The sequence below is a fragment of the Nicotiana attenuata genome, chromosome 6 (genome assembly GCF_001879085.1).
Source record: "Nicotiana attenuata strain UT chromosome 6, NIATTr2, whole genome shotgun sequence".
In the NCBI taxonomy this organism is placed as follows: domain Eukaryota; kingdom Viridiplantae; phylum Streptophyta; class Magnoliopsida; order Solanales; family Solanaceae; genus Nicotiana; species Nicotiana attenuata.
Window position 1 is genome coordinate 91,001,003 of NC_031994.1, and position 12,291 is coordinate 91,013,293.

Consider the following 12,291-nt stretch of genomic DNA (forward strand, 5'->3'; position numbering starts at 1 on the left):
TCTTAGTGGAAGTCGAGCAGGAAGAGTAATTGGGTGTGGCTCGGTGGATGGCGTATCGGTTATGTCCTATCGGGTTTGCGTGGTATATGTTACTTGATTCACCATGGGTGTAATGATTTGCTTTGGTTCCAGACGTCAAATTGTGCGTGGTTGTCAATTTCGAGCATAGTGACTTGAGGTGTCCCATGTGGAGCAGTGTTTGGATAGGATCGCGCATTGCAGCGAAGCTATGTGGAGATATGACCTTGCGGGTTAGATTTGTGTGATCTATTCTATGATGTGAGACGGGTTCTCAGCCTTGTGTTGTGATGGTGCTGGTGAGCTTGAGGTACAGCTCTTTCATTTGAGTCATTTCTTTCATGATTTGAGTATGTTCGGACTGTTGCTTATTGGTGCGCGTATTATGCCAGTTGTGGCTTAGGCCTCTATTGATGTGTCATGTCACCAGAGTGGTGTGTTGGATTAGAGAAGATCATTGGGATCATTAATGAATACAAACGGATTTGATTTAAGCTTGTTGGAAGGATAATATCGAGGTTTGGCTCAGAAATTGCTATGGAATTTGCCTAAAGAGAAGTGGCTTCGTGAATGGTTGATCTGAGGAACGGTCGTGGTTTATCGCATATTTCATCTATCGTTGGCAGTATATGAAAGTGTTGGAATGAGACTTTAGTTGATAAGAGGTTTTCTACCAATATTCGGTTGCTAGGTGCAGCTGCTGTGAATAGAAGTTATCGTTTCGAGTGTTTGAGTTATGTGGTATATCATATAATTGCACTTGAGGTTGCAGGCATGGGTTGCTACAGCTAGTTCGAGTCTATTCGAAGTATAGGTGTGAGGTTTTGATCGTATTGATAGTTTCAGAAGTGAAAATGTGGTTCTATGGTTTTATGGGCTAGACTGGATTGTGTAATTTTAGTTAAAAGGTGTAGTCGGACATATATGCATGGTAAGGTTATTCAGCGATTGGCTGGCTTTTAGAATAACTCTGGGTACGTTCGAGGACGAACGTGTGTTTAACTGGGGGAGGATGTAACGACCCGACCGGTCGTTTTGAGCTTTTGCACTTTGATCGCCAGTTCTCGGGCATGACTTGCCCCGTGTAATGTATTATGACAGATGTAGACCGTTGGTTTTGGTTTTTCAGGAAAATCGGAAAGAATTTGAAAGAACAATCTCAGTTGAAAGCTTGGAATTTGAAAGGTTTGACCAAGAGTTGACTTATTTGTATATGAGCTCGGATCGGAGTTTTTATGATTTGGTTAGCTTCGTTGGGTGATTTATGACTTAGGAGCGTGATCGGAATTGGTTTTGGAGGTCTGGTGTAGAATTAGGCTTGAAATGGCGAAGTTAGTATTTTGGCGAATTCCGGTTGATAGGTGAGATTTTGATCCGGGGGTCGGAATAGAATTCCGAGAGTTGTTGTAGCTTCGTTATGTGATTTGGGATGTGTGTGCAAAATTTTAGGTCATTCGGAGGTGATTTGGTTGGGTTTTTGATCAAATGCGTGTTTCGGAAGTTTTAGAAGAACTTAGGCTTGAATTCAATGTAATTTGATGGTTTTGGTGTTGTTTGAGGCGTTTTGATGATTGGAACAAGTTTGAAAGATGTTATAGGAGGTGTTGGCGCTTTTGGTTGAGGTCCCGGGGGCCTCGGGGTGATTTCGGATGTCTAACGGGAAGTTTGGAGTTGAAAAATGTTGCAGAAATTGATCATCAGCTGTTCCAGAAGAATTAGCCTCCGCGATCGCGTGAGGTCCCTCGCGATCGCGTAGAAGGAAATTGGGTTGGCCTGAGTTTGTGCTTCGCGTTCGCGTCTGAGGGCTCGCATTCGCGGAAGGTGAGCAGCTTGTGCTTCGCGTTCGTGGGTGAATGTTCGCGATCGCGTATAAGGCTTTGGGTCCAGGAGTAGTTGTGCTTCGCGTTCGCATGAGATTGTACGCGTTCGCGTAGGTTTAAGAGTCAGAGCATCGCGTTCGTGGGTAAGGTGTTGCGTTCGCGAAGGGTTATTTTTGGGTCAAGAATAATTGTGCATCGGGAACGCGTGGGTTTGACCGCGTTCGCGAAGAAGGAATTCCAGTGCTGGGCAGTGAGTTCATTAAATATTTCATCTGCGATTTTGAGCCATTTTTCCTCCATAGCTGAGTATTTTGAGAGCTTTTTGAGAGAGATTCAAGAGGGAATCAAGGGGAATCGATTGGAGGTAAGATTTTTGAACTTAAAACTCATTTTTATTGTGTAATCTACCTAGAAATTCATGGAAATTAAGCCTAAAATTGTAGAACTAGTGCTTGGGATTTTGAAATTTGATTTAGGGATTTGAAGGACCATTTGAGGTCGGATTTGAGAACTTTTGGTATGTATGAACTCGTGAGGAGGTAAGGAACCCGTTGATGTGAAAATTTCTGAGTTTCGAGAAGTGGGCTCGGGGCTCGGGTTTTTGCTATTTTCGGGGTTTTTGATATTTTTTGATTGTTTTCGATTGGGTATTGTTTCCTTAGCATATTGTGACGTATTCGCTCTGGTTTTGGATAGATTCGACACGCGTGGAGGCCGATTCGAGGGGCAAAGGCGTCGTGAGCTAAAGATATCGCCGATTCGAGGTGAGTAATGATTGTAAATGATATTTTGAGGGTTTGAAACCCCGTATTTGCACATCGTAGTGCTATATTGAGGTGACTTGCACGCCGGATAGCAAGCGTGGGGTAGAGCACCGTTGGGGATTGTGACTTAGTCCGTCCCGATTGATGAATTTACTGCGTATTTGACTGAAATTTACTTGTTATCATCATAATTTGGGCTGATTGCCATATTTGGGCTTCGTGCCAGCTATTTGAATCCTTCGGGATTGTTGTTGATAATTTCCTCACTGTTTTATTATTATTACTTGAACTCAGTCACGTATTTTCCATTGTTTAAGACTCAGCCAAGTTTATTTTATTTAACACTTGAAATGATATTTCTAACAATATTTGGGCTGAGCATCATGTTTTACTGTTGCCCTAGTGGCTTATGTGATTTTGACTGAGTAAGGTCGAGGGCCTGTATTGTGAGGATACATTTGGATCGGGCTGCACGCCGCAGTAGTGTTATCCTGATATTGATATTGAGGCCGAGGCCTAGATTGATGCCAGAGATGGCTTGATATTTGGCACTTGGGCCGTAAGGGGCCCCTCCCGGAGTCTGCACACCCCAGTGAGCGTCGTCGACGATAAATGGATCGGGCTGTATGCCGCAACGATATGTGGATCGGGCTACACGCCGCAGCGGTACTAGTACTGTTTTGTGTGTTTACTTTATTTTATTTGCTTGCCTTACCTGTTGTCGTGCTACTTCATTGGAGATATCTACCGGTTGCCTGGACATTATCTTGTTAGTTGAGTGTTGGCGCCCGGAGGGCGGACTTCTGTGCTTATCTGCACTATTTGAATTGCATTCGTTTGCATACTGTTGAAAAAGTCATTTCCAAAAGAGGTTTTAAACTGAGCTAAGATGTTTCTAAAGATTTCACAGCTTCACTGTTTTTCTCAAAAGGTTTTACACTACTTTTATATAGCATGATGATATGACATACGTGATTTCTTACCACTCAGTTGTTATTTACCTTTATTACTTACTGAGTTGGAGTACTCACTTTACTCCTGCACCTTGTATGCAGATGCAGGTATTTATTCACCCGGTAGCGGGTTTAGCTGATCAGAGTCAGAGATATAGGAGTTTAATGAGGTGACTGTCAGCGTTCGCGGCATCGTTCTTCTCCCTTTGTTCATTATTCTTGATTAGTGTATTTTTAGACCTTGAGGTTGTACTTACATTCTAATAGATGCTCGTGACTTGTGACACCCCGATTAGGGCTGTATGGGGTTGTAATTCCGTTAATTAATATTATTAAGTCATATTTTAGTTGTTTATTCATGCTTAAATTATTCTTGAAAAGACGAGTTGGGTTAGTTAGCTGGCCTTGTCTTCACGAGAGGCGCCATCACGACCAGTGCGAGGTTTGGGTCGTGACATCATATTCATAGTTCCTGGTCAACTATATTTTTGCTTCCAAAGCAAGTGCTGAAAGGGATAACTGCTATGTATAGAAATTTCATATGGGATGGGAAAACTGTCACACATAAGTCACCATTAGCGGCATGGAACTTAATGTGTAGGACAAAGAATGAAGGAGGCTTGGGGATAACAGACATAATAAAATGGAAGGAAGTTACTATTGCAAAATATGTATGGAATGTTGCTCAAAAAGCTAATAATCTATGGATGAAATGGATCAACACTGTCTACTTAAAGGAGAAGGATTGGTGGCAGTACAAATGCCCCAATGATGCTTGCTGGTACTGGAAGAAAATATGCAGGATCAGAGACATATTTGCTCCTGGATATAATCGGAATTTGTGGAGTAATGCCAATGGACAGTACACAATTAAGGAGGGATATATATATATGGAGAATGTGAGAAAAGGAAAACTAGGCATGGAGAGATGGGTATGGAACTGTATGAACCTACCCAAGCACAGTTTTGTTTGCTGGATCACTATGCATCAAAGACTACTTACAAAAACCAGATTATATCGTATGGGCATTAGTCAAGATGATAGTTGCCCAATATGTGGAACAAAAGAGGAAACTATCCAACATTTGTTCTTCGAATGTGTATTCTCACGGTAGTGCTTAAGGGAGGTGTTAAAGTGGATGAGCATAGGAATAGAACTGATAGACATAACAAGGATATGGAAGAGAGTGACTAGGCTACTTAAAGGAAAGAGATGCAGGGAAGTTGCTACTGCTATATTGGCTGCTCTGGTATACTGAATATGGAAGGCTAGGAACATTGTTGTATGGGACTTCAGATTACCCACAACTACATACATACCAAGTCAGATTAAACAAGAATGCATACTTAGGAAGATTAATTATTTGAAGAGCAGACAAGTGTTCAAGAAAGAGACTGGATTGAGGAACTAATGCAGAAATAGAAGATTAGATAGATAAAAATACTAATGTCTCATGACATGAAATACATAGCTAATGTATATATATAGAAAGAAATAGGAGAAAAGGAGGAATTACTAAGGAAAAGCATGTAATGGTTTCTAGGTGATGAATAAATTTTTTTTTCACCAAATAAATAAAATTTCTGCTAAATGTTTGAATTTGAAAAATCACATAAGAAGTATACTAACAAATACACCGTAAATAATTTAAAACCAATCAGAAGTGAAAAACAAAGCTGTTAAAGAAACAAAATGTCTTTTCCAATATACACACTCAAATCGTAAATAGGGCAAACAAAGTAGGACAGTAGTAGTAACCATGTCACGACCCAAACTGGATGGGCCGCGACGAGCACCCGGTGCCTTACTCAACCGAGTACCAACATAACATATCTTTCTTATCATACTATCATGGTAAATGAGCTAGAAAACTCGTCATGAGATAACAAGAATGAAACATAGGGGAATACTCAACATATGATGACCCACCATGATATGCAAACTTATACATGTGACATACGGGCCTATAAGGCCGACATGACCATTTGTAAACTCAAAACATAAGCCGAAAAGGCCATACAAGTATCCATACACCTGACATCTGTCTACAAGCCTCTAAGAGTACCTAATATCATAAAGGTCGGGACAGGGCCCCGCCATACCAATCAATACATATCCAAAGCATACTGACCAAATAGGCAACTCCGAAGCAAGTGGAGTGCACCAACGCCTTCCGCTGAACTGATAGCCTACTTGGAGGAATGTCAACCTGTCTATCGGGACCTGCGGGCATGAAACGCAGCGTCCCCAAGCAAAAGGGACGTCAGTACAAATAAAGTACCGAGTATGTAAGGCAGGAGAGCATAAACAAGAACAGTAATATAAAGAGAGATAGAGGAGATACAACCTGTAACATCTGAGTGCCTCTGGGGGATACTGACATGAAATGCATAATACATATATATACATAAACTTTTAAAAACATATGCCTCTGTGGGCATCATCATCATCATATCGTACCCGGCCTCAAAGAGGACTCGGTAAAAACGTACCCGGCCATCATAAGGCTCGGTAGAATCATACCCGGCCACGTGGAGCTCGGTAAAACCCAACTGATCGGTGGTTGCACAATAGGTGCCATACCCGGCCGACTATAGCGCGGCTCGGTAGAGTAAAGTAGATACATATATAATGCATGCTAGACTCATGGAATCACGTTCTAAACCTTTTGGAGTGACGTAAAGTCATTGCACCATTGATTAACATTATGGACATCATACCATCAATATGAACTTCACTAGGACTCAAGGATCATACATACTTTCTTAGAATAACTTTGTAATGAAAGAACAACATGGACAAACTTAGTTTCTAGGAGCAGATTCATTATGAAATAGCGTATCGTTTATGTTCATTTCAGTTAGATCATGCCAAAAGAAAGAAGGAAGTGCCTTAACATACCTTGTATATTCTTCCCAACCTCAAGCTATGCAATTTCACGGCTCCTTAGTCTACAATAAGAGAAATGACACTCTCGTTATCGTTTAAGCGTCATAACTATTATGTATCGACCACAATCTACTTTACAATGAAATGAACAGTACCTCCCCTATATATATGACTTCACACTAGTCAAAACAATCACAAACATCCCAACATACCCCTATCACTTCATACACAACACGACAACCATAATAGTGTCAAACAATCCGAAAATGTTACGATGAACGACCAACAAACAACCTTGCCATTATGTGGTGTTTCTCCACACCCTTCCTCCTTTCAACTCCATGAAAACAGTAGTAAAAGAGACAACCCAATACCAACACGAAACAGCCCAAAAACTGTCCCACAAGTTCATCAACTCAAACATAATTTTTCTGTTTACTTAAACACGTTTCGACTTGTCTTTTCTTTCAAATTGAGAAATACAACCAAAAGTACATCATTACACCTCTTATCCAATAAATCAGCCATGAATTTAATTTAAAAATAAGTTCACAACCAGCCAACCATTGCACAATATCAAACAACATACCATTCTTCCGAAACTAGCTAGGTCTATTCTTTACGATCGAGTTACAACTCGCAAACGCATAAATAATGGAAGGAGAAGCATAAACATACCTTGTACTGAGTATCACCCACGAAACCTGGTCCTTTTTCATCAAAAATAAGTTCCTCAACACGGATACAAGAAGGAGAAAGAGAAACTAGCATGCTGTCCGGACTTTTCAGCACTAGAATCGCGTCGTAACACCCGGAATACCCTAGGGTTTGTGTGGGATTTTTGGGGAGGAGTTGCAGGGGTTCAATTAGGTTTTCATGGTCTGGAATATGGGTGAAATAATTGAGTTTGTATTCCCTTAAATTTCCCCTCTTGGCCGACTTTGGAGGTTTAATTGAGACCTCTCCTTTTGGCAAGTAGGTGATGCACCTACTTGTCACCTACCAGTCTGCGCTGTCTCGCGAAAATGCAAATATCTCTCTACTCCAATATCGTATCAACAAACGGTTTATTGCATTAGAAACTAGACTCATAGATCTTTAATTTGATAGGTAGATCATCCCCTAATTCCAAGTATATTAGGAGAAAAACTCAGTTACATTTGACCTAATGTTTAGCACATTTATGAATGGAACTTGTGATGACCTTTTTCCAACTTTTGTTCCACGACTCGCTTGACTTCAAAACATAACACCAACTATCGTACGACTAAAATAACTCATAATATAATCTCCTTATAATGTTAATAACCCTAGTATCACCCCAAAAGTACATGGTAAAACATTCCAACTTGTCGACTTTCGACGAAACTTATTTTCTTTAATTCGTTTAGCTTCTAAGCCTTCAAACCCTCTTGCTACTTGGTACTAATGATCTTAAATATTTGTAACCTCCACGTTAACATGATGAACTAACTTTGTAAGCTTTTAAAAGATGATTCCCTTTCTGAGCTTACATTAATTGACTTATGATGTACTCTTACGTACGAAAATACGGGGTGTAACAAACCAATTGGGTGTAAGTCCTCCTAAAAATGTCATTGATTGGATCTGTTTTCAATGGACCAAGGATAAAATGGACTAACTTAGTTTAGAAGAACTCAGCACTCAAGAAATGTAACCTAACGATTAATGAAATAAGTAAGGATTATTCGAATGATAAAGGAAGAAATCTCCGCCGCATGGAAACTCAGAGAGGAAGTCAAAGAGATTCAAGAAATGAACATAGATGGACAGTTTCAATTCACTCACACCTTCAGGGAAGGTTGTTTGACACAAAAGTATAACTTTCGATTAAAACAGTTGAGTTTATATAGTAATGAGTTAAACTTAGTTAATAATAATACCTCTGGATGTCATTTCCGAAAAGGTGACTAATGTTGGAAGGATCTAGTGGAAAGTTGGCAACAATATGCTTTAACTATTCCAAAAAGTATGAGCAATAATGTAGCAATAACTAGCAATTAAATAAAAATAAATGATATTTAAGTAATAGGAGAAGTGATTTACCCAATAAAGTATGAACTAGTTGATTCCCCTCCTGACAATGATAAGTGACAGACAAATCCCAAAATATTCGAACTATTCTTGGATCTGGTGGAAGGATGTAGAATAATACGAACAAGAATCTAACTGAAAAGGTAGTATATGTATCTTTGTAAGAGAGAGATAATCTTATATCGAAAGTTTGTTCTTGTCAAATGAATGGCACATGCCCTATACTATTGTTCTCTTTTCTATTTATATGGGACACTTTCTTAACAAGCCCTAATAGTACAAGTGAAGAGAATATCCACTAGAATATTCTCTTTAATATTCTAATTCCATAACTAGCCGTTACAGCTTTGCTAAGGTTGGTCGTCCTCGACTGATGACGGCTTGAAGACTCTTCCTTTAGATTTATCTTGTCATAAAGGCATATTTTCACCTATACAGTTAGTCCATCCGCTTATTGAGGCCCGCCTCTGGCGGTCTTGTTGCGGATTCTGTTTGTCATGGTCGAGACGATTGGACGAGTGGGTCGGGTCGCGATATTTGAGACGAGCTGGCAACGTGGCCTTTCGTGAGCCGCAACTTTTGGGGTAACGTCGCTTTTGGACCAAGGTGACGTCATGATGTCATGTGTCATTATGGTGCATTTTCCCGATGTATTGCATTGTTTTACGTGCGTCTGTTGGATGGATCTGTCGCTTCGATAGTGGTGCTGAGTAATGATGACATAATTTCTTGGTTTCGATGCCTGAGCTCTTATAAATAGGGATGTGAAGGCACATACTCGCGTTTTACCTACCCTAGCGATCCCTGTTACTTTTAACTCGCCATTACTTGAATACCCTCTCTTTCGTTAAAACTATGGCTAACGTATCTTCTAGTCCCAGCAAGGAAAGTAATCCTGTTCCCTTGGCGATGGTTTTGCCTCCTCACGCGGAGGGCATCTCTGTTGCTGCTGAGGATGAGAACTTCCCTACTGTGGAGGAGATAATTCCTCGTGGTGAGAAAGTCAGGTCTGATTTTACAAAGGCGTTTGAATCTGAGCCCAATATCTCCGAGTCGACGATGAAAGAGGCCGATTTGTTAGAGCTTAGGGCTAAATTAGGCATTCCTGCTCGCATCGAGTTGGTCCCAGCCGGGCGGGATGTGGTACAAGTCCATCGCCCCGGGTATTGTGCGTTTTACGCCTACCCCTTTCATTTCGGCTACACTCTTCCCCTTCTTTTATTGGCGGAGGAGTTTTGCCGTTTCTGTGGCGCTTGCTATGCTCAGCTCGCACCGTATATCTATAACCTCATAAGGATGCTTACTAAGTTTGCGAAACTGGCCAGGGTTGAGATCACACTTCCGCATTTGATGCAACTCTTCGCCTCTAGTTTCTATAGGGGGATGATGTTAAACCATTGCTATCGAGGGGCTAAGTACCTGGTGGTGAAGATGGATGACAAATCTAGCCGTCAGTTCTGGCACAATTTTTTCTTCGTTAGAACCGAGGATGTGGTGGCAACCGCAGACGGGTTCCCCGAAACTTGGAATTACACTCATAAGCGTCTAACCTCTCTTCGTTGAGGCATATGATTTACTTACTTAGTCGTGGGTTTTGATCTCTTGCTCGTCTCTTATGCAGCCAAGACTATGCCCCCTCCTTTGTTTGGGGACATTTCTGATTGGGTCGGTCGGCTCCTCCCTCACATCGCGGTAATTCGTGAGTAGCCGGGCTTTTCAAGAAGTTTGGGCCTGCTCCCTCCTTCACCGGTGAGTTTCTTCGATTTGGCCTCTTAGTTTCTTACCTTTTATAGTTTGCTCTGGTTGATCTTCTTTTCTTTTGTGCTTCTTTCAATTCCAGCCCGAGGGCCTTCGGGGAGGCCGAGAGCTTGTCACGACCCGGATTTTTCACCCTCGTGAGTCGTGATGGCGCCTACTAATGGGAGCTAGGCAAGCCAACCTTACCTACTTACTACACTTTCATATTTCTCCTTTTTGACAAAATACCAGACGATAATATGATAACAGGGGAATTTAAAATAAATAAGCGGAAGTCAACAGTTATATATCTTAAGACTACGTCTATTACAGCTTTCAAAACCTCAAATACCCAAAACCTGGTGTCACAGTGTCACAGACTATCAAAGAGTCACTACATACAAGGTCTGAAGAAAATACAATAAACTGTTTCTGAACAAAGAAAATGAAACAGGGAATAGAGATAGAGGAGACGCCAGGGCCTGCGGACGCCTGCAGGTCTACATTGGGTGTCCGGGTGGACTGAAGGAAGCCCTCCAACTACTGTCTGAAAGCTGCTCCGGAATCTGCACACAATGCAGAGTGTAGTATCAGCAGAACCGACCCCATGTGCTGGTAAGTGCCTAGCCTAACCTTGGCGAAATAGTGACGAGGCTAGAACCAAACTACCAAATAAACCTGTGCAGTTTAAATACATACAGCGAAACAAGAAATACAGAGATAACCAGTCAATGTGGGAAGGGGGAATATGCTGTGGGGGAGATAACAGTTCTGAATAGAAAGGCATCAAGTAAAGAAAGGAACAACACAACTCGAATATCAACAAGGAACAGAAATCAACAGTTTGCACGGCATCACCCTTCGTGCTTTACACTCGTCCTCACCAAAACAATTATTTATCAAAGATGTGCACGGCATCACCCTTCGTGCTTTTACTCTCTCTCCTCACCATGTAATCAATATAATCAGCACGGAATGGTACATCGTGCAGCACGTCATCATCCTTCGCGCTTTACACTCTTTCCTCACAATATCAACAATGCACCGCATCACCCTTCGTGCTTTAATACTCTTCCTCACCCAAACAACAATCACAAACAAGGGCAAGGGAATAAACAAGAACATATAGAAATCTCGGCAAGGGAACAACAATTAAACAATTAAATCCCGGCAAGGGAACAACAATTAAATAATTAAATCTCGGCAAGGGAACATTTCAACAACTCTTTCTCTATCTTTCACTTATACTTCATAACTCGCTTTACCACTTGAGCCAATGCTCCAAAGGGTTCAATCATCTCATATACTTTCACAATTCATAATATAACTCGAGCCAATGCTCCAAGATGTTCAAAGGTCTCAATTCCTTCCACAAACTTTTCACAACAACTAGAAATCATCACCAAAGCATGAAGAATACAACGAAATCAAGATATTCACAATATAAAGACTCGCGATCATGCTAGACACTAACGTATAGATACTCGTCACCATGTCTATACGTCGTACACGACTAATACCACATAGAAAATAGGACCCAACTCCTAATCCCTCAAGCTAAGGTTAGACCAAACACTTACCTCGAACTTCCACGGCCAACTCAAGCCTCAAACACCGCTTTACCTTTCAAATTCGGCTCCAACCCAATCGAATCTATACACAATCGACTTAATAACATCAATAAATGCTAAACAATCCAATTCCAATCCTTAATTATAGCTTTCTAATCATTCTTCCCAAAAACCCAAAATCGGAGCGAACAATCTCTCGGATATAAATCTCAGCTAACCGCTCTGAAGAATAGGTAGTACACACAGGAATGAAGTGCGCGGACTTAGTCAGCCGATCCACAATCACCCAGATAGCATCAAACTTCCTCGATGTCCGTGGGAGTCCAACTACGAAATCCATGGTGATCCGCTCCCACTTCCACTCTGGAATATCCATCTGCTGAAGCAAGCCACCCGGTCTCTGATGCTCATATTTCACCTGCTGACAATTGAGACATCGAGCTACAAATCCCACTATATCTTTCTTTATTCTTNTCCCGTAAG